This window comes from Furipterus horrens, unplaced genomic scaffold (assembly GCF_987537825.1).
Source record: "Furipterus horrens unplaced genomic scaffold, mFurHor1.1.pri manual_scaffold_2, whole genome shotgun sequence".
NCBI lineage: Eukaryota > Metazoa > Chordata > Mammalia > Chiroptera > Furipteridae > Furipterus > Furipterus horrens.
In genome coordinates this window covers 27568023-27593458 of record NW_028327172.1, presented here as the reverse complement: position 1 = coordinate 27593458, position 25436 = coordinate 27568023, and the positions used below count along the sequence as shown (strand labels likewise).

The 25436-nt window shown below is 34.2% G+C and overlaps 1 pseudogene; it reads right to left on the bottom strand.

Annotated features, from left to right (window-relative positions):
* The window catches only part of LOC150018056 (chromatin target of PRMT1 protein pseudogene), a 48985-nt pseudogene extending 24451 nt beyond the window's left edge, over positions 1-24534 (bottom strand).
* Between the last annotated feature and the right edge of the window lie 902 nt (positions 24535-25436).

Here is a 25436-nt window from a genome sequence, read left to right as displayed (position 1 = left end):
GTGAGTTAGAGGACAATGTAGAAAAAAATTCCCAGACAATACAACAAAATAAAAAAACTATTTTAAAAGAATGAAGAGAAATTAAGAGAATTGCAGGACAACATGAGACTAAACAACCTTAGAATCATAGGGATACAAGAAAGAGAAGAAGAGGAGCAATGGCTAAAAAACTTGATTAAAAATGTAATGACAGAAAATTTTCCTAACTTGATGAGAGAAAAATTCATGCAAGTCCAGGAAGCACAGAGGGTTCTAATGAAGATGAACCCAAAAAGGCCCATTCCAAGGCACATTATAATTAAAATGGCAACATTCAAAGACAAAGAGAGAATCCTAAAAGCAGCAAGAGAAAATCAGCAAATAACATACAAGAAAGCTCCAATAAGGCTATCAACTGATCTCTCAAAATAAACACTACAAGCCAGAAAGAAATGGCAAAAATTATTTCAAGCAATTAAAAACAAAGGCCTACAACCAAGAATAATATACCCAGCAAGGCTCTCATTCAAAATGAAAGTTGAAATAAGAAGTTTCTCAGACAAAGAAAAACTAAAGTAATACATTTCCACCAAACCAGCATTGCGAGAGATGTTAAACAGAATGCTTTAAGAAAAAGAAGAAAAATAGAGGGGGAGAGAAACACAGGTACAAAGGAAAATAAGTAAATACTTGCCAATAATAACCTTAAATGTAAATGAATTAAATGCTCCAATCAAAAGACAGAGAGTAGTGGAATGGATATAAAAAACATGACCCACATATATGCTGTCTGCAAGAGACAAACCTCAAAACAAAAGATTTACACAAACTGAAAGTGAAGGGATGAAAAAAAGTATTCCAAGCAAACGGATGTGAAAAAAGAAAACTGGGGAAGCAATACTTATATCAGACAAAAAGGATTTCACATCAAAGGCTATAAAAAGAGACAAAGAAGGACATTTCATAATAGTTAAGGAAATAATCCATCAAGAAGATATAACCCTGGTAAACATATATGCACCCAAAATATGAGTACCCAAATATATAAGGAAAATACTAGATCATAAAAAGTATATCAACAGCAGCACACTCATAGTAAGGGAATTTAACACCTCATTATCAACAATAGAGAGATCTTCAAAGCAAAGAAACACCAAGGATATTGAGGCTTTGAACAACACAGTAGATCAAATGGACTTAACTTATATATTTAGAACTTTTCCTCCCAAAGAAGCAAAATATACATTCTTTTCAAATGCACATGAGATATTTTCAAAGACAGACCACATAATAGGACACAAAACAAGCCTCAACAAATTCAAGAAAATTGAAATTATATCAAGCATCTTCTCAGACCACAATGCCTTGAAACTAGAAATCAACCTCAAGAAAAAAAGATTAAAGACATCCAAACTCATGGAGAATGAATAACATGATATTAAATCATGAATGGGTTAACAATGACATCAAGGAAAAAATCAAGAAGTTTCTGGAAACTAATGATAATGAACACACAACAGCCCAAGGCTTATGGGACATAGCAAAAGCAGTCCTGAGATGACAGTTCATAGCAATACAGGCCTACCTGAAAAGAATAGAAGAATCTCAAATAAAAAATCTAACCCTACAGCTACAAGAACTAGAACAACAACAAACAAAGCCCAGGGCAAGTAGAAAGAAGGAAATCATCAAGATCAAAGCAGAATTAAATGACATTGAGACCGAACAAACAATTCAAAAGATTAACAAAAGTAGAAGTTGGTTCTTTGAAAAAATAAACAAAATTGACAAGCCTTTAGTCAGGCTCATCAAGAAAAAAAGAGAGAGGATCCAAATTAAAAAAAAAAATCAGAAATGAAAGAGGAGAAATAACAATTGATATCACAGAAATACAAAGGATTGTAAGAAATTACTACAAACAACTGTATGGCAAGGACAACCTACATAAAATGGACAAATTTCTAGAAACATATAATCTTCCAAAACTGAATCAAGAAGTGGAAAGCCTAAACAGACCAATAACAAAGAGTGAAATTGAAACAAAAATCAAAAAACTCCCAGCACACAAAAACCATGGACTGGATGGCTTTACGGGAAAATTCTACAAAACATTTAGTAAAGAACTAACACCTACCCTTCTCAAATTATTCCAAAAAAATCCAATAAGAAGGAAAACTCCCAAACTCATCATATGAAGCCAGTATTACCCTAATTCCAAAACCAGGTCAAGACACAACGAAGAAAGAAAACTACAGGGCAAAATCGCTGATGAACATAGATGCTAAAATCCTCAACAAAAATATTGGTAAACAGGATCCAGCAACACATTAAAAAGATCATACACCACAATCAAGTGGGATTCATCCCAGGGATGCAAAGATGGTTTAATATTCGCAAATCAATAAATATAATACATCACCTAAACAAAATGAAAGATAAAAATCACGTGATCATATCAATAGATGCAGAAAAATTATTTGAAAAAGTACAACCATTTATGATGAAAACACTCAACAAAATGGGAATAGAGGGAGCATACTTCAACGTAATTAAGGCCATATATGAGAAACCTGAAGCCAACATCATACTCAATGGACAAAAACTGAAAGTACCTAGGAATAAACTTAACCAAAGAGATAAAAGACTTATACTCAAAAAACTATGTAACACTGAATAAAGAAATTAAGGAAGATACAATTAAATAGAAGCAAACACCATGTTCATGGATGGGAAGAATCAACATTATTAAAATATCCATACTACCCAAAACAATTTACAGATTCAATGCAATCCCTATTAAAATACCAGTGACATATTCACAGACCTAGCACAAATACTTCAAAAATTTATATGAAACCAAAAAACACTCTGAATAGCCCAAGCAATCTTGAGACAAAAGAACACAGCAGGAGGAAACACAATACCAGACATCAAACTATACTACAAAGCCACTGTGATCAAAACAGTCTGGTACTAGCGTAAGAACAAACATATAGATCAGTGGAACAGAATAGCAAGCCCAGATATAAACCCAGGACTATAGAGTCAACTAATATTCGATAAAGGGGGAAGAAACATCAAATGGAGTGAAAAAAGCCTCTTCCACAAATGGTGCTGAGAGACTTGAACAGGGACATGCAAAAAAAATGAAACTAGACCACCAACTTACACCACACACCAGAATAAACTGAAGATGAATCAAGGTCTTAAATGTAAATCGTGACACCATAAAAGTCCTAGAGGAAAACATAGGCAGGAAAATTTCAGATATCCCACATAGCAATATTTTCACTGATATATCTCCTAAGGCAAGGGAAATAAAGAAAAGAATAGACATTGGACTACATCAAACTAAAGAGTTTCTGTTCAGCAAAAGAAAACACTAGCAAGGTGAAAAGGAAACCAACCATGTGGAAAAACATATTTTCCAATGATACCTCAGACAAGGGATTGATCTCCAAAATATATGAAGAACTTACACATCTCAACACCAAGGAGACAGACAGCCCAATTAAAAAATGGGCAAAGAACCTGAACAAACACTTCTCCAAGGAGGATACACAGAAGGTCCATAGACACATGAAAGAATGCTCAACATCACTAGCCATCAGAGAGATGCAAATAAAAACCACAGTGAGATACCATCTCACACCTGCCAGGAAGGCCATAATCAACTAATTAACAGACAACAAGTGCTGGCGAGGATGTGGAGAAACAGGAACTTTAGTTCACTGTTGGTGGGAATACAGACTGGTGCAGCCACTGTGGAAAGCAGTATAGAATTACCTCAAAAAACTAAAAATGGAGCTGCCTTTGGAACCAAAGATTCCACTGCTAGGATTATACCCAAAGAATCCTAAAATCCCAATTCAAAAGAACTTATGCACCCCTATGTTCATAGCAGCACTGTTTACAATAGCCAAGTGCTAGAACAGCCTAAGTGCCCATCTGTAGATGAGTGGATCAAAAAACTGTGGTACATTTACACAATGGAATACTATGTAACAGAAAGAAAGAAGAAACTCCTACCATTTGCGACAACATGGATGGAGCTAGAGAGAATTATGCTTAGTGAAATAAGCCAGGAACAAAAGAAAACTACCATATGATATCACCAAATACAGGAGACTAATGAACAACACAAACAAATGAACAAAATTGAACAAGGAACAGAATAACAGTTATCAGGGGGGAGGGAGAGAAGGGGGATAACTAGGGGAAGGGTCTAGTTGAGGAACTAGTATAAATGACCCATGGACGTGGATAACAGGGTTGGGTATGACTGTGGGAGAAGGTGTGGGCTGTGTTGGGGGGAGTATTGGGGGGGAACTGGGACAACTGTAATTGAAAAACAATTAAAAAAATACTAAAAAATAAAAAAATAAGTAAAAAGAGGTAATAATCTCTTGTGACATCAGGAATGGTTACTGTGGTAATAATTACAATACAGCACCTCAGAAAATTATGACTCCATGAGAGAAATAAACAGCAGGAGTTGATCATACTAATAAGCTTTCTTCTAAATGTTGTTAAAAATTAATATTCAAAGACACAAGAAAAGTATGTGTGTAGAGATACTGCTAAATAAATTATCTTTTATGTTTTCAGAGATTTAGAAAATAAAAAGTTCATCTTTAACATTCTAAAAAAAAAGTGCTTCTTCCTTTCATAGGTATCCTTAATCTTCATATAAATATACATTTAACGGACAAGTAAACATCAGTGGTATTAATATATTATTTCAATATGAATTTGCATGTCACTTATATCAGGTCTTGTTCTTCTAATGATAGGTGATATGTTAATAAACGTCTTTTAAAACACATATTGTCTTTGTTGACTTATAACCTCAATGAATTCCTGGGTCAAATCACAAGCTCCTTACACAAGTATGTCTTTAGAAGTATTGTGAAATTTTACCCTGTACTTTTAAGAAGTTTATACCAATTTAAATGCTAATGATACAAGATCCATGCTTCAATTTTACTGAAACTATGTTAGCAATGTGTGTTTTAATTGATTTTTCTAATAATTTAGCTAATGTAAAAATAGTACCTCAGGGTTATTTTAGCAAACATTTCTTTAATCATCCCCAACAGTGAATATCTTTCCCTGTGTATGTTTACCCTTTTCTTTTTGTGTCAGTTTTCTCTTTGCATTTATGTAATTTTTAAAATTGCTCTCCTATAGGTGGAAGGTTCCATTTAGGCATTTTCTTCTTTCGATAGTTATAAATTGCTTGCAAGTCTAAAAGGGAAAATAAAAGGTTTCATTTGGCATTTCCATTTGCAATACTGCTCCATCCATTAGGATGAATGTCACATCATGTCATAGTGAGTGATATTTAATAGATGGCTGGGACAGTTGGGGAGCAAAACTCCTTAGATTGTGTTTACAGCTTCAGTGATGCCAGATGCTCTTTTCCTAAAGCTGCCTAAAAAGGGCTGAATTTGAAATGGCTAACAGGCAAAACAAAATTACAGAGAAAAACTATGATAAATGTGCATTTGGAAGGCAATGTCAAGGATATGAACAGGTAACCTATCCCCTGAAACCACGTTTTTCAAAAAGACTATAATTCTTCTGAACTACATAATGTAAATAGTATGGAAGTTGTCTTTAAGGTGTAATTTATTGCACTGTTTACAGGAAAACATAAATCAGGAGACCAGCACAACAAGGTAAGACATACAGAAACAGAATACAGAACTATGGCATGAGAATAATGAAGAGAGATTTTGAGTTGGTAAGGAAATTAGAAGCCATTCATTCTTACTTTTCAATTGTTTTTCTAAATAGTGTTGTTTAAAATGATTAACATTATATGAGAATTGAAAAATAGCATGCCTGGGCTAGGAATTCTCATGAATAGACTGTAGTCTGCAGTATAATTTTATTTGGCTATAATTAAACTTCTTCCTTCTCTTGCTTATAATGGAAGGTAAAGGGTAAGTGCTGAAGAAAGGTTCTGAAGCGATGGAAAATTCACCCACAGTCTTGTCTCCCACTTTGGCTGAAAAACATCCCTGTAGTCTGATTTCTGCACTGAGGCTGACTCATGCTACTTAGAACTTCAGGGCATCCATCTCTGTCCTATTTTTGCCATCCATCTAACACAGATAAAGGTGTTCCTTCTGTCACTTGGCCTGTCAAAATAGCAGTTTTTTGTGTAGTTGGGAAAAACGGTTCTGAGTATAAGTAATTGTGTGTTCTGAAATCTTCTACATGTGTTACTTGTTGAAGCAGAATGGAGTGATGTTATAAGAATTCAGTTGTCCTTCCTGATGATCTAGGCAAGTTCAAATTCCAAATCTACCGCTCTCCCAGGTGTTGTGGGTCCTTACAAATAACTTGATTTTTCTGGATCTTCTTTTATTTCCACTTTCAAAATTTAGACAAAATGCTGTGTGATATCATTGAGAGAATTATAAAAAGTTCTCTTTTAGAAATTTTCTGATAAAAAAGTTGACCTCTGGGAAGAAAGTAGCCCTTCAAATGTAACATTTTCTTTCTTTTTTATTTGTATTTTATCTATTGGTAGTTTAGCAGATCTACATTTAGTGTTCAAGGTATTTCATTTGTTCTCAGCATTTTTTTCTGTTTTCTGCATAATTGTAGAAGTGTTCAATAGACATTAACTATGCAAATACACCTACATTTGAAAGGCTGGTTAATGATTCTAAAAAAGTTTGGAAACAATCTTAACAGTGGGCCAGTCTGCTGAAAGTCAAACGTAGATAAATATAACCCAGAAACGGGCATATATATTTATGCTTATGTGTGTATACCCTCACTTAAACATACTCAAAAAATGAATCCAACATATAAACATATAGCATCATGATCTGATTTTCTCTTTGTAACACTGATTCATGAAAAATGTTCCATTCCTTTTTTCAAGTATTCCTGAAAATAAAGCATTTAATAGCTATAGAATATTGCATTTTTGAATGTCAAATTCTTAATTCCTTTATTGAAAGACATTTTGATTACTTTGATTTCATGATTAAAATTTGAAGGAAGTTATCTGCAGTAATCTGTAATAAGATGAATCTGTTGTTTCTTTAAGATAGATTTTTAAAAATGAGCATTATTATCACTATGGATAGAAATTTGTTAAATAATAAGGGTAGGCGTTGCCAAATAACCTTATAGTGAATTATATTTTAAATGCAGCAGCCACAGAAGCATTTATAACATAAAAATAATGTTTTTAGGCATTTTAGCTTAAATCAGTGGATTTCCACTGCTCTCAGAATAAAATGCACGATCTTAAACATAAATCAGGGTGTTGTACAATCTGTCTTCTGCTCCCCTCTTTAACCTTATCTTGAACCACACCCCCACCTCTTGACTTCTTTCCAGCCACCTTGGACTACATTTGGTTTCTCACCAAATCAAGGCATTTCCTGCCTCAAGGTCTCTGCACTTGCTCTTGCCTGGATATTTCACTTTTATCATAATCTCTTCCTTTGCAGTTCAAGTTAAATATCACTGCTATAGACTTTCTTAAACCACGTTCTCGAAAGATAACTACCTAATTGCTCTCTATTGCATCAGAGGGTTTACTTGTTTTACATACAGCTCTCATCCCAGTAGAAGAGAGGATCCATGAGGAAAAGAATTGGGATCTTGGCACAGTGTGGAGCATATTGGAGCTGCTCACTATTTTTCAAATACATAGATATTGACTGCTAGCCTAGTTATATGTCAGCTGTCATATGTGCTGAAACTATTTCCGCTATCATTTACTTTTATTGCTGTTTCTTAATTTATGCAAATGGTATTTTAAAGATTTACATATTCAGATATCACAGTCATTCACTACCATTTTTAATCATTTTGCTTGCAAAGCCCTGGGCTACTTGAGATGAGTTACACATGGTATTTTCTTCTAAGTGTTCCTGACTTCAATTTTTACTCAAAACCATTTTATCTTTCTAAAACTTATTTTGGCATATAGTATGAGTTATGACTAATTTATTGTTTTCTATAGGAAGGAATGATTGGAATGTTCTTCTTACCACTGTTAAATGATTAATACATTCTCTGCTGGTTTGAAACATGTGGTAGACAGAGTAATGTCCATATTCATACCCTCAAAACCTATGAATATTACCTTATGAAAGGGACTTTGCCCATGTGATTAAATTAAAGATATTGATATAAGATTATCTTGAATTATCTTGGTTTTCCCAGTATGATAGGAGGGTCCTTTTAAGACAACAACAGAAGAGGCAGATTACATAAGTTTTTCATAAAAACACTTCGTAGTCACTAAGTTTATTGTATTTTGTTAAAATACCATGAGAATACCAATACAAACTACTTATTTAAATATCTTATGTTCTAATATATAATATACATGTAGATATATGTCTATATACCTATCTATTTCTGTCTATTGATCTATCCTTTTCTCTTGTTGGAAGAGATGCATATGAGGTCTTTTCCAACTTTTAATATTTTGCCAATCCTTAGGCAAATAGCATTTTTAGTTACTATAATTATAAAATATTGAGATATTTAGAAAAGCATATAAATAGAAAAACATTTATATATATATATGTAAATATATATATATATGCAAATATAAATAAGATATTTTTCCTAACAAAACTCCAATTTTATTTGGGATGGGCTTGTGCTCAATTAAACGTGTACACTTTCCATCTATCCTTGCTAATAGGTATAATCCATAGTGTGGTCTATGAAATGAGAAAACTGGCACAGACGCAGTTGGCAGGTCTCTTGGCCTTTATCACCCCCACATAGAACAGAGATAGAATTTCTCCAGGGGAGCTCAGAAGATGTGTGAGGCAGGGGCGCAGCAAGGCGGTGGCACTATAGAGTGAGTGTTTGTGTGGTGAGCTGAAGCCTGTCCTAACCAGTGCAGCTTAGAATCACTTTCTTCATTCCTACAACAAACGTTCTGCTAGCTTCGAAGCCTTTCTCTTTAAGTTATTTTTCTGGATAAACTTTGAAAACAAATAATTTTTATTTCCAAAATTATTTCACTGGTATTTGTTAGGAATTGTAGTAAACCAAACAGTAAATGAATTTGAGGAGACTCCACATGTTTGCAGTAAGATCACACCACCAATGATTATACATGATATATTTATTTACTTATTAATATATTCTGTTTTCTGTTTATCAGGGAAATATTTTATTTCTTATCACAAGAATCCTTAGATTATTGGGTTACCAGTCTTCTGATAACTTTGACTTTTATTGAACCACTGGAAAACCAGGTTCGCTATCATTTAAAAACTGTACCAAGAAACCCCAAATGAACAAACTTCAAATTACTCATATTAGTAAGAGGAATCATTGTCATCAGTAATAAAAAATTAAAAATAGATATATTTTATAGGTATAAGTAGTAACCAAATAATGATACAAAAATGGTTGGTTACATTTCCTGTCCATAATTGTCACATGATTGTTAAAAACTTGATGTATTTAGAAAAAAGAAATAGACGTGGATTACCTATCAAAATACAACAAAATTGTCTCCCTAGAGTAAGTTCAAATATTTGTCTTTATCTATCTGACTTATGTCATTTGGCATAATGCCCTCAGGTTTCATTCATGTTATCCCACATGACAGGATATCTTCTTTTTTAAGTTTGAATAGTATTCCTGTGCGCGCGCGCGCGCGCGCGCGCGCGCGTGTGTGTGTGTGTGTGTGTGTGTGTGTGTGTGTGTTGTAACGGGTGGAGACATAAAGGGCATGAGCCTGGGTTCTGCCTTTATTGGGGTCCAAGTAAGAAGCCTAGAGTTTTGTGGCTCACTCTTTCCTGGTCACTATAAAACATAAGAATGGAAACTTAAAGTGCAGGAAGAGAAAAAACAAAGCGTCCAAATAGTCAATAATAAACAAAATCAACCAAGATCCCTAAAACAAAGGAGCCAGGGGTGGGCAGCGGGCACCTGGTCTAGCTCTCTGTCTAGTTGCATAGCAGGCAGTGATAGCTGTCTTTGAAGTGGATATCTCTGCAATCTAAGCTTACTGTCAGGAACTTGCATTAAACAAACAAACAAGAAAAATAGAGAGGGAGACTCAAATGTCAGAGCTTACACTACAGCAACCTGAAGTTACTTCACAAAGTGGGAACTCAAATCACATAAGGAGCCACCGCACTGCAAAGCCTTGGGTGTTCACACAATGCATTAGTTTAGGAACGGAGCACTGCGTCTTCTGTGCAATCGTCTTTGAAACCCAGCACATTCATATGAGCTGTTTCCTACACTGGCTGCATTTCAACCTTCTTTAGGGCAAGAAACAGGCCCTTTATTCAGTGTGTAAATGCTGGATGACAGACGAAGTGCCAATAAAGCTCAGAGTACATTCTTGAGACTGCCTTTCACTGACTTTTTTTCCCTATTTTTTTAGGGTAAGAATTACAAACCCTGAAGTAATATTATACATTTTAAAAATTCAAGAAAAAATATTTTGTGATTTTTATTGAGCAACCCCTAATATTTTATAGAGTGTTTTACTCTTTCTAAGACTTTTACATATTCATTATCTGATACCATTTCTAATTCTAACAAAAATTATGAGAAATGAAACATCTATCTTCTGATTAAATTTTAAACATCAAACAGAATTAGTTTTAGAAGAATGTGAATCTCAGAACACTAGGCAATGAGGTTCTAGGTCCTCCACTACTTACAAATACTGATTTGTGGCACTGGTTGCAAACTAATGTACTGCACAAACCAACAAAAATATATGAGTTTCTTCTCAAAAATATTTTGAAGAGGTATATTAGTATCTCTCTTTCACAATTTTTTTAAAAAGAGGTTAATAAAAAGCTTGTGAAAGATTAGCAGTGATAACAAGAAAGAGTAGATATAACAGTACTTCTGTTATCTTTTCCATTGATAACAAAATAGAGGAGGTTGCCCAGATGGACCTCACAGAGGGATAGGCAAGACCTAGCAACTCCTAACCCAAGCCTGTTTATTCATTGGTGATAATCAGTTCCATCTATACCTCAGAGGGGGAAAATGTATGCTGGATTGTGGGAATTAAGCATATGAGTTTTATTTGGGGAAAAGTAATTCAATGTAGCAAACCAAGCATGGATATCTTTTCAAAGAAAAATAAGAAATGAGATGTTCTCTAACAAAAGTAAGTAGCATAAGTCACAGGATGATTAAGCCTGAGTTTAATCTGGGCGTGAGAACAAATGGCAATTTTATGTCTTATGTTATGATAAGATGGAAGCATATCATTCTCTCACAGAAATTATCTGTGTAGAATATATTTTAGGTTCTCTCTCTCTCTCTCTCTCTCTCTCTCTCTATGTATGTATATATATATATATATATATATATATATATACACACACACACACATATATATATATGCACACACACACACACATAGTGTGTGTGTGTGTGTGTGTGTTAATTACATTGTTTTCCTTGTGAAGAATGCAGATTTATCCACAGGAGGATTGATAATACCTTTGACAATCCCACATGCCTGAGCTTCTAGGACAAAAGACAAGCTGAGGAAGAGTGATACCTACATTAGCCAACAAATCTTATTTTTCAGAGCTATTTTTAAACTTTTTTTATTATTTTATTTTTCGGTTTTTCAATTACAGTTGTCCCATTTTCCCCCATTGCTCCCCCCACCCAGCCCATCCCATCTCCCAGAATCTTATCCCTCCCCGTTGTCCATGTCCATGAGTCATTTATACGTGTTCCTTGACTAGACCTTTCCCTTACTTATCCCCTTTCTCTCCCTCCCCCTCCCCCCTACTGACTACTATTCTACTCCTTGTCCTATTTAGTTCATTTGTTTGTGTTGCTCTTTAGTTTCCTGTATTGGGTGATATCATACGGTATTTTGCTTTCTTTGTCTGGCTTATTTCACTAAGCATAATTCTCTCTAGTTCCATCCATGTTGTTGCAAATGGCAGGAGTTCCTTCTTTCTTTCTACTACATAGTATTCCATTGTGTAAATGTACCACAGTTTTTTGATCCACTCATCTACAGATGGGCACTTAGGTTGTTTCCAGCACTTAGCTATTGTAAACAGGGCTGCTATGAACATACGGGTGCATAAGTTTTTTTGAATTAGGGTTTTAGGATTTTTCGGGTATAATCTTAGCAGTGGAATTGCTGGTTCCAAAGGCAGTTCCATTTTTAGTTTTCTGAGGTAATTCCATACTGTTTTCCATAGTGGCTGCACCAGTCTGCATTCCCACCAACAGTGCACTAGGGTTCCCATTTCTCCACATCCTCGCTAGCACTTGTTGTTTGTCGATTTGTTGATGATGGCCATTCTGACTGGTGTAAAGTGGTATCTCATTGTGGTTTTTATTTGCATCTCTCTGATGGCTAATGATGTTGAGCATTTTTTCATGTGCCTATGGACCTTCTGTATGTCCTCTTTGGAGAAGTGTTTGTTCAGGTCCTTTGCCCATTTTTAAATTGGATTGTTGTTTTCTTGATGTTGAGTTGTATAAACTCTTTATATATTTTGGAGATCAGTTCCCTGTCTGTGATGTCATTGGCAAATATGTTTTCCCATATTGTTGGTTTCCTTTTCATCTTGCTGATGCTTTCTTTTGCTGAGCAGAAACTCTTTAGTTTGATGCAGTCCCATTTGTTTATTTTTTTAAAACTTTGATGTTATCTGCTACAATCATGTTTTTGAATGATGACTCTATCCTCTTAGCTTTCATTTTCCAAAATCTCATTCTGTCTGTGCAGTTAACAGTTGTGTCTTCTGTTTTTGATCAACAGTGAAGAATTCATTTGGGTTCAACACAATGCTCAGTGATTCATTTGGTTTTTCATTCAAACATGGGGTTTTGGGTACACTTTTTTTTTGTGGTGTATGTGAGTCATTATGATTCAAAGCCCATTCCTTGAGCTGAATCCTGAAGTATACCTATCACCAGAAATTTTCCAAATAACAGACTTCCTTTATGAAAACATTTATAGTCCTTCTGAAGTATTTCATTTATATACTTTCTAGATTAGATTGTGTTGCAGTTATTTTATGGTTTTTTCTGCACATTTTAGCATGCTTACAAAGAATAGCAAAAAAAAAAAAAAAAAAAAAAAGAACTAAAAAACCCACAAAAATTTAAGGTAAGTATATGAATGACAAAATTCTGCAGATATTTTGTATGTACTTAGTTAGAAATAATGAAAATTGAACAAAACACACTCAGGCAATGGTTATGTACCCATCCTCTGAGACATGTTTAAGAGATATTGAGTAAATTTATTTCTTCACTCATTTATTCATCCAACAGATTCTCATTGCCCAATTATGAGTCATGAACCTACTAAACACTGAGGATCAGTAGATAATCTGACCACAGTAATTTCTAACTTCATGGAATTTAGTCTAGTTGGTAGGTACATCCATTAAATTAATGATTCCATTAATAATTGAATACAATTATAATTGAGTGATTCCGGTCAAAACATTTAAACAGACAATGTGGCACTCTGCCATAAAATCATTGTCAACAGAGCTGACATAACAGTATACACTAGGGACATTAATTGGGAGAGCTGCCTTGTATGCTTGTGGTGTAACTCTCCTGACAGAAGAACTTCCTATGCATTTCTATCTTAAACATCTCTCTTTTGAACAACAGAGGGAAAGGTTAAGAGATATTTTAAAATCACATACAAAAAACTTCCAAATTATTGCACATGTAGTTCACTGTCCTCACTATGGTGAACACAGTTCTGGTCATTTTGTGGTATTCTCAAAAATGTAGCATTAATGACCTCTTTCTCAGACTTAATTTGTTGTAATAAACTTGAGAGTAAAATATTAAAATATATTTGATCCAACTTCAATTATTCTGAGAGGGATTTATCACAAAATTAAATATTTATTTGTGGGAACAGCAGGAAGAGATAATTTGGTAAAACACTAAATAATAACTATTCTGGTTTAAAGCTGATATTCTATCAGTGACAAAAGGGGAAACATTTCTAGGTCATTTGGGAATCCCCCATGCAAAACAGCACCCATTTTTGAATGGAAACATGTTTCTCACAAAGCTGACCCCTATCTCTGGAACCCTAATTTGTACAACCTCATGTTTAAGTAGTTGAATGTTTAGAATGTTAACTAGTGAAACATTTTTAATAATGATCAAATTTGCCTAAACAGGCCTTTAACTGCTAGAGCAGAAGATTTGAACAAAAACTGAACTTTTTTTTCATTGCCAACAACTATAGACAGATGACATTTATGACATTTATAAGGTACTATTTGCAACTACAGTGCTATTTAACTAGTGATTTCCTCTTAGGAATATAAGGTATAAAAAAGGTTATTTGATTGTTTTAGTAAAATAGTAACCTGTAATAAGACTAAAAGCAATAATATATATCCAAAAGAGAAATAATTCCCTAAATATTAGAAATCACTTAATTTTTGCCACAGTTCATTTATGTATACAGAGAGAAAAAGTCTGCCCCGTTTTGTTTTGTTTTTCCCCTACTGTAACTCTTCCTCTTCCTTCAGATATCAGAATGACTTTTACTGAGCACTATGTGACCAATCATTTATAAGTGTTTCCTACACATGCATTCATTAAATACTTTGAACAAATCTAGGAAATATATAGTACTTTTCCCATTTTATAAAGGAAGTGACTGTATCACAGAGAGGTAAAGAATGTAAGCAGTTTCACAACTAGTAAAAAGCCAACACAAAGCTAGGCATTGTACTTCTTGCTCCTGGCTGCAAGGTCTGTACTCTTACATGTTCTTCTGTCCCACATGTCTTCTCGCATCTGTGCCTCTGCCATGATCCTTTCCCTGCTTGAGATATTTCCCCTGTAACTTTCCCTGTAAAACATAGTCACACTCTAACTTTCAAGCTAAGTATAATCTCCTCAAAGGAACCTATGTTTTCCTGTTCTTAGCAGGATAAGAAGACACTTGTGTTCGCTGTTGAATAACTCTATGTTAACAGCATTCCTCACACTATATCCCAATTGCCTTTTACCCTCTCTGTCTTCCCTATTAACTTGAGATCCTGAAAGGCAGGCATATTACAACCCCAAATCCAATAAATGTTCAATGAATCTATACATGGACATACAGGAATAATATAAGATAATTGGTCAAGCTGCTTTGAAAAGGGTAGGTGGTGTGTAAATATCATACATTATTATTCATCATAATAAATGTACCCTATAGCAATAGGCATATCAGAGTGGTATATTATGTATATAAATATAGATAATTAAAATAAACTGAAAGAAGACAGTTGAAAATGGCAAGCACTGATTTATGTTCACTCTCATAAGAAACCACTGTCAAGCCTTCTTGAAAGAAAAGCATAATACTCTTAGTTTTTATATCATGAAGACTTGACAGTAATTTCTTATCCTGACTTTCTAAGAAATCATTAAAAGAATCACACATAATCATTATTTAAATCTTCCCTATTTCATTAAATCAAGAATGCCATGACACTCAATTTTGATGTATGCAATGTAGAATAAGAACACATGACATAAAAACACTGGTATTATAGAAAATAGGCATCAAATAAAATATTTTTTGTAAAGGTTATTATGTAATATATAGCAAGATAAATAATGGTAATAGTACAACCCATATTAATAATACTTATATTTCTAAAGAAGCTAAACAATGGCTAATTGTTTACCTTAGATCTATGCAATAAATTAGAAATGCCTGTATTCTTAAAAGTCTGCAAGTGTATACTAAAAAAGTTGATAAAGCCCTCATTCAAAAAAATGAATTAATAAGTAGTGCCTACATTTAAATTATATATAATAAGATAAAATAATATAGTCTTCCTTAAAAAAGTCCGGCCATTGTTAATAGGCCAAGAATTGTGCAAAATCGATGTAACCTGACATCAAGGATATTGAACTGGGATGCAAATGTGTGAACAATGACAACTTCACTGTGCTAGTCAATGAAGGTGGTAGCCACAATTGAATGAGCAGGTGTACTATGTGGCCATCACATTCAAAATGATTGGGCAAGTAGAGCAACAAATCTGCATCAGATTTTGAGTTAAGCTTGAACACTCAGAGGATTCAGAAGACTGCACCTATGGGCAGCTGGTGACTGGCAGCTTCATCACAACAATGCGCGTCCTCGTGCAGAGATTTTTGATGAAACATTAAATCACTCAAGTGACTCAGTCACTCCACAGTCCAGATTTGGTGCCCCATGACTTCTGGCTTTTCCCAAAACTGAAATTATCTTTGCAAGGGAAGAGATTTCAGACTATTGATGAGATTCAGGAAAATATGATGGGGCAGCTGATGACAATTGGGAGAACTGTGTGAGGTCCCAAAGTGCCTACTCTGAAGGGGACTGAGGCATCATTGTGCTATGTACAACGTCTTGTATTTTGTATTTTCTTCAATAAATGTCTGTGTTTTTCATTTTCCATAGCTGTATGCCTTCTAGACAGATCTATCAATCAATATCTATATCTATACTATAGCTATATTTATATCTGTATCTATCTATATCTGTATATAAAGAAATGTATTTAAAGAATTGACGGAGGCTTGAGCATCCCAAGATCTGCAGGGTGAATTGGCAAGGTGGAGACCTAGGTAGCCAATGGTTTAATTCCAATCTGAGTTTAAAGTTCTTAGAATCAAGAGAGCTGACCTTTCAGCTCAACTCTAAAGCACGAAAAAAGCCAATGTTCTAGTTTGAACACTCTCAGAAGGAAAGAATTCTCTCTCTTACTGGTGTTATGCTCAGCCATTATGTTCTATTCATGCCCTCAACTGATTGGATGAGGTCCAGCCAAATTCAGAAGGACAATCTGATTTACTCAGTTTACAGACTGAAACGTTAGTCTTATTTAGAACAACTCCCACAGAATAATCTAAGATCAATATCTGGCTCCCTCTCAACCCAGTCAAGTTGATACATAAATTTAGCCATCACAATAAATTCCCTGGATTAAAAAAAAATTGTATATGTGAGATTTTATTTATAAGGACAATAAACATATCTTAAAATAATTATTCAAAAAGCAAGTAATTATTCCATCAAGAACAATCTGTATATTACCTGTCTTTCCATGCATTTATCTTTCTTGGTATTATATCACCATTTTTATTAAAAAATATATATATAGGAGAATAAATTTACAGAGTTTATTTCAATCTACATATTTATATGTAGGCTGTGTGTGTGTGTTGATATCAAATCATCTAAGCAATAGCCTTTCAGTTTTTAATGTTTTACTGTAGTGACTTTCAATAATGTAAAATAATAGCTAGCATTTATTGTGTGAAAACCTGTGATAGATATTCTTGTAATATTATCTCGTATAATCTTCAATATCCTCATAACCATTATCATGGTTAGTAAACGAGGCTACCAGGATTCAAGCTTAAATTTATAAACTAAAAAAAAATCCTGGATCTTTACACTATATCTAGTTCCTTTCTTTAATTATCATTTTCTGTTTCATTGATTACAAATTGCATATATTATAAAACAAGGTTAACTTTACAGGATTTCCTAATCAATTCTATTTATTTGGATACAGTGGTGCAATCACTGATAGTTACTTAAGCCAAAATTATAATTAGTCTCAGTGGGTGATTAAATCTGCAGTTTTTTTTATTTACCTCTGATTTTCATTGGTAATCTTTGTATCATCAAATAGCCCAACAACAATAGAATATTAACTATTCACTAGGGGAAATAAAATCTTGTTTCCTAACAATTTGCTTTAATGCCAACTAGGCAAAATATAAGGACAGAGTTGAGATAGAAGGTGGACAATGGACAATAGCAGAACTCTATTTGCAACAACAAGTATGCCCACTTTTAACAGGTGATTTTAAACTTTAATGAGATTAAGCATTTATCCTAAAAATTTCTTGGTGCCCATAGCAAAATCATCCTGGTTACTGAGAGAAGTATCATATCTCTAGAGCTATGAATTTTATGGTTTAGTTACAGGGCCATGGTATTCAGGGTAGCATTGAGAAAGGTGAAATATATAAAGTAAAACTTTTATTATTCATTCACCGTTATGAGTATCAACCCAGATATCAAAGGAAAATTATTTTCCCTATTTTTGCAGAGGAGAAAATAGGTTGAGGGAAGATTTAATGCCTTGACGAAAGTAACATAGAATGAAAAGCCTTAGTTTCTAAAGCCTTTCAAACTAAGAAGAGACAACAAATTATCCATGATAACAACATTGAATGTCTAAAATTGCTGGGCACAGCCTTAACTGCTGGAAATCCAGAGATAAACAAGAAAAACTTCTTGAATTCACAAAGCTTATGTTTTGTGGATGAAAGTAGGAAATGAAGAAAACAACACATAAATAACTTATACTTTGGCCAATGATAAATATGAAATAAAAAAGCTGCAAAACAGAATGGAGTGTAATGAGCAAAGTGATTATATTTTTGGTGAGTCAGGCCATAAATGTCACAGGTGAAATTTGAACATTAGTTGAGCGATATTAAAGTTATGCAAAGGACTGAAGCATATTTTTTTAGATCAAGACTCCATTTTGAAAATGAGCTAGACATTGTAGAAATTACAAGAAAACCAGTGTTGCTAGACCAGAATGGCAAGAAGTGTGATAGGATATGAAGTTAGAGAAAGAAGTAGCAGTCTGATCTCACCTGGCCTTGCAGGAACTTCAGATGGAGTGAGCACAGTGTTGCTGTAGCATGATTTTAGTTGTTAAAGCGTTCCTCCTAATATAGTGTGAAGAAGAGACTTAGGCAGATGTTACTAGTAAAGACTGCTAAAGTATAGCTGATGAGAAGTGACTAGATTTAGAAAATAGATTTAAAGCAGAAGAAATAAGTACTGTTCATTTAACAGATATGGAAGAGATGGTAAGAAAAAAACACCGTTTCTAGATTAACCAATATAATAAATATTACCACTCATTAAGATATGAGAAATAGAATATTTAAAAATATATATATATTTTTTTGGTTGGGCTAAAAAGTTCTATTTTAGAACTTTTACCTTACATAATTCATAGGCCTTACACACATTCATATTTAATCAAGTGTAATATGTTAGCATACAGAAATGAACAACCAAAGTCCTCACTTGTTTAACTTTGTTTAGGGAATAAGATATTTTGCACCCACCAGAACTGAAGACAATAGGAAGCCATAGAGACAAGGCAATAATGCACATGAAAAGCACCCAGTGAACATGCTGGTTACTTCACATAGCCCTTGTAGCTCTTGTAGTCAAAGCCAGTGACTCAGATCAGTACAAGGATTGCTTTTTTCTACAACGTGGATTAGTAGCAAATGTGTAGAAGATCACATGAAAATTTCTACCTTCTCTCGTGGAAATATTCCTGCATAGAGTGCTAGATTTTTCAAACAAAATAAACTCAACCTTAAGAGAACAAGGAGCAAAATGACTTAACTGAGTTATTAAATGAATGGTGACAATGACCAGTTTCATCTACACTTGCTGGTTTCTGGGCTTGGCTATTATAGCTACCAGAGAGGCTGTGCTGTATATTCTGTACATATTTAAGGCATTTAGACATGCCATCTGACAGTGGTCTTATCTTATATAGAGCTCTTATCTTATACTGTAGCAAAAAATTTAGAATGCCATTCCACAGTTCTCTCAAGTGAGCTCTTTCTGAGCAATGAGCTATGAATAAAGACAGTTAAGGCAACGCCAAGAGCTTGAACAAATTGATTAATCTCAGACAATTACATCCATGTTGATAAACTGCTTTGGTTTTATTTTCTTATTTCTTGTTTGATTTTCTTTTTGTCCCAGAAACTTTAGAACTTATTCTCATCAGTATTCCCCAATGTCCTTCATATTCAACTTGGCAGTCCTGTAAATCTTCCATTCTTTGTCTAGTTACTGTTAGACAATGCCATTCACATCTTGTCTGAACTATGTTGGATCCAGCCCTTATTAAGGACTTGGTGATAATTAGGGATCAATAGAAATACCCTGTATGTCTCTCCTGGCAAAGAATATTTAGGGGGGTTGAAATTCACATATTTCAGCCTTGCCTCTATTTTTCCAAATCCCCATTTTGTTTCTCAGAGTCCAACCTCTCTTCTCCTCATTGCTGTACTTTTAATAATATATCGGGCAGTTCTGAGCACTTATGTATTTCTGCTGGTTTAAAAAATATTTACATTCAGGCATTGAGACTGCCAGGTCATATCCACTCTATACCTACATAAAATAAGAACAATTCTTAAATTGCTGTAGATACTTTCTGATTTTTCTCTATTCCTCTAGGTGGGAAGTAAACATTTTTACTTATTTTCTTCTGTGTATATATATTTTCTACTTTTGCTAGAAACCACAGCCTATAGCATGTACTAGGCCTGTCCAGAAAGTATCCATCCATACACTAGGGAAAGTAGAGATATTTATTGAAGAAGATACAGGACGCAAAAAAAAAAAAAAAACATTATATTCAGGACCATGACACCTCAGTCCCTTTCAAAGTCAGGCACTTTGGCACCTCACACAGTTTTCCCATTCACCATAGCTGCCTAGTTGTATTTTCCTTAATTTCATTGATGGTCTGAAATCTCTTTCCTTTCTAAGGCAATTTTAATTTTGGGTAAAAGCTAAAAGTCACAGTTCACCAAATGTGGGCTGTAGAGGGATTGAGTCACTGGGGTATTTGATGTTTCATCAAAACACTCTGCATAAGATGTGATACATGAGCAAGTGCATTGTTGTGATGAAGCTGCGCATCACCAGTTGCCCATAGCTTCAGCCTTCTGAATCATCTGAATAGTTTCCATGGAGGAATGTGCAAGCTTAATAAAAAAATTTGATGCAGTTTCGTTGCTCTACTCACTGAGTCATTTTGAATGTGATGTCCACATAGTATACATGCTCACTCAGTGCTGTCTACCACCTCCACTGACTAGTACAGTGAAGTCATCATTGTTCACACATGAGCATTCCAGTCCACTTTCTTTGGCCACCAGGTTACATCAATGTTGCGCAAACTACTCTCATTATATTAACAATGGTTGGACTTTTTCCGGACTGACCTCGTATACCACTTTTTCATCTCTCCAACCTTCTAATCTCTTGCTGTTGCCTTCCATTGTCTAAAATGGAAACAGAGAACAAGTGCAAGGAGTCCCAAGTGATATGTAACATAAAATCATGCTCCATAAAATCAGAAGAAGGTAGAGGAGACTGGAGAAAGAACCGAATAACATATCAGACAGTACACGTGCAACACTTTAATTGTTCTCTCCTGACAATATTGAGCAAAAGAATGTGGCATCTGTGAATTTTAAATTCTGAAACTTCAGATATTTTGAACCAAACTTGCCACTCTTCTTTTATTCTAAAACTCTGAAACTTAAAGTTTCAGTATTTCAGCCTAGATACTGCATCCCTAATCCACAATTTTGCATGTGTTTTTAATGAGCGATTTGTAGAATGACAAGCTTTAGAGTCATCTGAAAAGAAAAACATTTTGTTCTTTCTTTCTTGAAAACCAAAGAGGCCAGTTGGACACTAAAATTGCATCAACTCACAGAAATGTCATGGCCATAATAACTATTGGACTGGCAGAAGATTGGAAATGTGCTCTGCACAGCCTCTTATTATACCAGACTCCTTGTTTTCCTATTGGGAAAAAAAGAGTTTATACTATACAATGCTTATCAAAGACATTTTTAAATCCTGATTTGTTAAGAAAATTTTATATTATTCTAAAAAATTGTCTTTATGACTCCATAATTAATAATACTAATATCAGTCAAACTATACATATTTATTCATCATATATGGCATGCCTAGTGTTATTTTAATCTGTATTTTAGTACACAGAAACAATTACATATTTCACTTAAAGAGGAAACTTAACTGACTTTGAAAATACAAAAATCTTGATTTCTGAATCAGTCAGGTTTTCCATTTGCAAACAACAGGTCTTACATTGACTAGTTTAAGCATAAAAGGTCTTTATTAGGAGGTATCAGGTAGCTTACCTTATTTCTCAAAGGCAAAGTTTCAGACTATGAGGTATGTAGTCATGGAAACCAGTCAAACTAAACCATAGAAATGTGTCAGCAAAGACTTTCTTCAGCCATCAAGGTATAGCTGCAGCAGATCACAGGGTGAACCAAGCATGAAAATCTCTTCAATAGTCAAAACAGCATGATATTGGCAAAAAAAAAAGGGGGGGGGGACAGATGAGGGGAAAAAAATCAAAAACCGGGAAATAAAAGAGCATGTATGTGAGCAAATAATTTTTGATTAAGGAGCCAAAAACACCCTATGGAGAAAAGAAAGCCTCTTCAATAAATGGTGCTGGGAGAATTGGAAAAGCCACATGCAAAAGAATGAAACTAGATTAGTTTGTCCTCATGTGCAAAAATAAATTCAAAATGGATCAAATACCTAAATATAAAATTTGAAACAATAAATTACATGAAAGAAAAAATTGGTACTAAACCTATGGACCTGGGTCTTACAGAACATTTTATGAATTTGACCCCAAAGGCAAAACAAGTAATGGCAGAAATAAATTAATGGGACTACAGTAAACTAAAAAGTTTCTGCACAGCAAAGAATCTGCCAAGAAAACAAAAAGGTAACCAACTGAATGAACTGAATGGGAGAAGATATTTGCAAACAATGGTTCTGACAAGGAATTAATTCCAAAATATATAACAAATCCATACAACACAGTCCCCAAAAAACAAACAATCCAGTTAAAAACTGTGCAGAGGACTTGAACAGATACACCTCTCAAGAAGACATACAAATGGCCAACAGATATATGTAAAGATGTTCAACTTCACTAGCTATTAGGGAAATACAGATCAAAACTATGAGATGCCACTTGGCACCCGTTAGAATGACTATATTATCAACAAGATAAGTAAAAACAAGTGTTGGAGAAGTTATGAAGAAAAAGGAACACTCATTCACTGCAGGTAGGACCGTAGACATGGAGACTGGCACAGCCACTGTGCAAAACAGTCTGGCACTTCCTCAAAATATTAAAAACAAAGTTGCCATGTGACTTAGTAATCCCTCTTCTGGGTAACTACCCCCAAAAAAACTTGAAAACATTTATTCACAAAGATATATGCATCCTTATGTTCATTGCATCATTGTTCAAGTTGGTCAGTGCATGGAGACAGAGTCTTTCATTAGATGACTGGATAAAGAAGATGTGGTACATGTATAGTATGGAATACCACTCAGCCATAAGAATAATTAAATCCAGCCATTTGCGAAAACCTGGATGGGCCTTGAGGATATTATGGTAAGTGAAACAACTCAGGCAGAAAAAAGCTAAGAATGATATAATTTTACTCATATGTGGGATATAAAACTGAAATTCATACACAGACAGGCAACAATATGGAGTAGTAAAGGAGGCCAAATATGTGGTGAAAGAAGATGATTTGACTTTGGGTGGTGGGCACACAATGCAATATACAAATTATGTATCATAGAAATGTACACTTGAAACCTATACGCTCTTATTAATCAATGACAATCCAAGACATGGTTTAAAGTAAATATTTTGCCAACATTCTTACTACAAAAATTGATTCTTTGAAACCCTTGTTTTTTTAAATCACTTCATTAAAGAAGTCAACATGAATAAGAAATGCAAAAGTAATTTTAAGGTCAAGCTATATGCAAATTAACATTTCAGATTTCATCTCAAGTAAGGGAAGTATTTAGTTGTGTATAGCGATATGGGAGATGTAAGAAGCTTAGAACCTATACTTCTTTTCCTTTTTACAAATAAGAAATAGTTTAAGGTGGAAGTATACATTGCTCCTTTGTTTTTATACTCCTAAAGTGACAGAATCCAGAAGATATGAAGATTTAGGAATCAGAATAAAAGCCGTAGAGGTAATCTAGATCAATTGCTTAGATTTAGAAATAATTTTTTTTCAAAAAAACAAGGTTTAAATAAGCAGTGGTTGCTAATAAGTGGTATTTAGAAAGCCATATAGTAAATCAACAGTGCTTTTCCGTTGCAAATATTGAAGCGAACATTCGGATACAGTAGACCTAGGGTGAAACCTGAGACATGCATTTTTAACTAGGTTCCAGGTAATGGCTATACCATAGGTCCCAGTTCACACACTGAGTGATATGTTGCTAAAGACTGTATTACTAAGTGGTAATAATAAATATTCGATGAGAAAGAGATTCAATGACTAAGTCAGTTAAGAAAAACGTGGTTTAAATTCTGTCAGTCTCCTATTTTATAAATTTCTCAGGGCTGCTGATAAATTAAAGCACATAAAGGCAGCCCTGGGTATGGATGGTGGGAAGGATGAAGGGAGGTGTGAAAGGTGTATACTTTAGCTTTTTCTTCTTTTACTTAAATAGTTTACTTATCCTGTTTTTTTGTTATTTAATTTTATTTTTTATTGACTTTATTGAAGTGATATTGGTTAATAAAATTATATAGGATTCAGGTGTACAGTTATATAATACATCATCTGTATATTGTATTATGTGCTCACCACATTAAGTCGTCTCTTTTCATCATCAATCATAGCCCCTGCACCCTTTTCTACCTCCTCCCACCCTCTTTTTTCACTGGTAATCACCATATTGTTGTTGGTTTCTATAAGTTTTCTTTCTTTGCTTAATCCCTTCACTCAGCCCTCCAACCCTCCTCCCCTCTGACAGTTGCCAGATTGTCTTCTGTATCTATGAGTCTGTTTCCATTCTGTTTGGTGTTAATTTTGTTCATTAGATTCCACATATTAGTGAAATCATATGGTATTTATCTTCCTCTGACTGGCTTATTTCACTTAGTATAATAATTTCCAGGTCCATCCATGCAGATGCAAAAGACAAGATTTCCCTTTTTTTTTTTTTTTTTTTAATGGACAAGTAGTATTCCATTGCTTAAATGTTAACAGTTTTTTTATCCACTCATCTACTGATGGGCACGTGGGCTGCTTACATATCTAGGCTATAGGATGATGCTCCAACCAAATGAGCCACACCAGCACTGGATTCATTTTAAAGATTATATTATAAATAAAGAGTAAACGTGAAGGTCTGTTTTTGTCGCTGCTCTTATTCTTGTTTTGTTTTTAATTGGATTATGGGTACATGAGAAACTACTGTCATCCTGGTTTTATAAATAAGGAACCTGAGACACAGAGTGGCATGCTATTCTGTCAAAACTTTATTTTACACACTCATACAAGTAGAATTCAGGGATTTAGTTCAAAGTAATTTTTTCTGATTTTCATATATGTAATACGATAATAAGTGTAAACTCTGAGAATGTTAAAACATTTTCAAAGTGTGAATATTAGTGTAATTAGTTTTGATAGTTAAAAGGAGCCTGATGGCATAATTTATAGGTAGAATAAAATAGCAATATGCCTCATCTTCTGCTTAAACAATCTTAGATTCCTTTTTTAAAAAATTCTTTCTGACT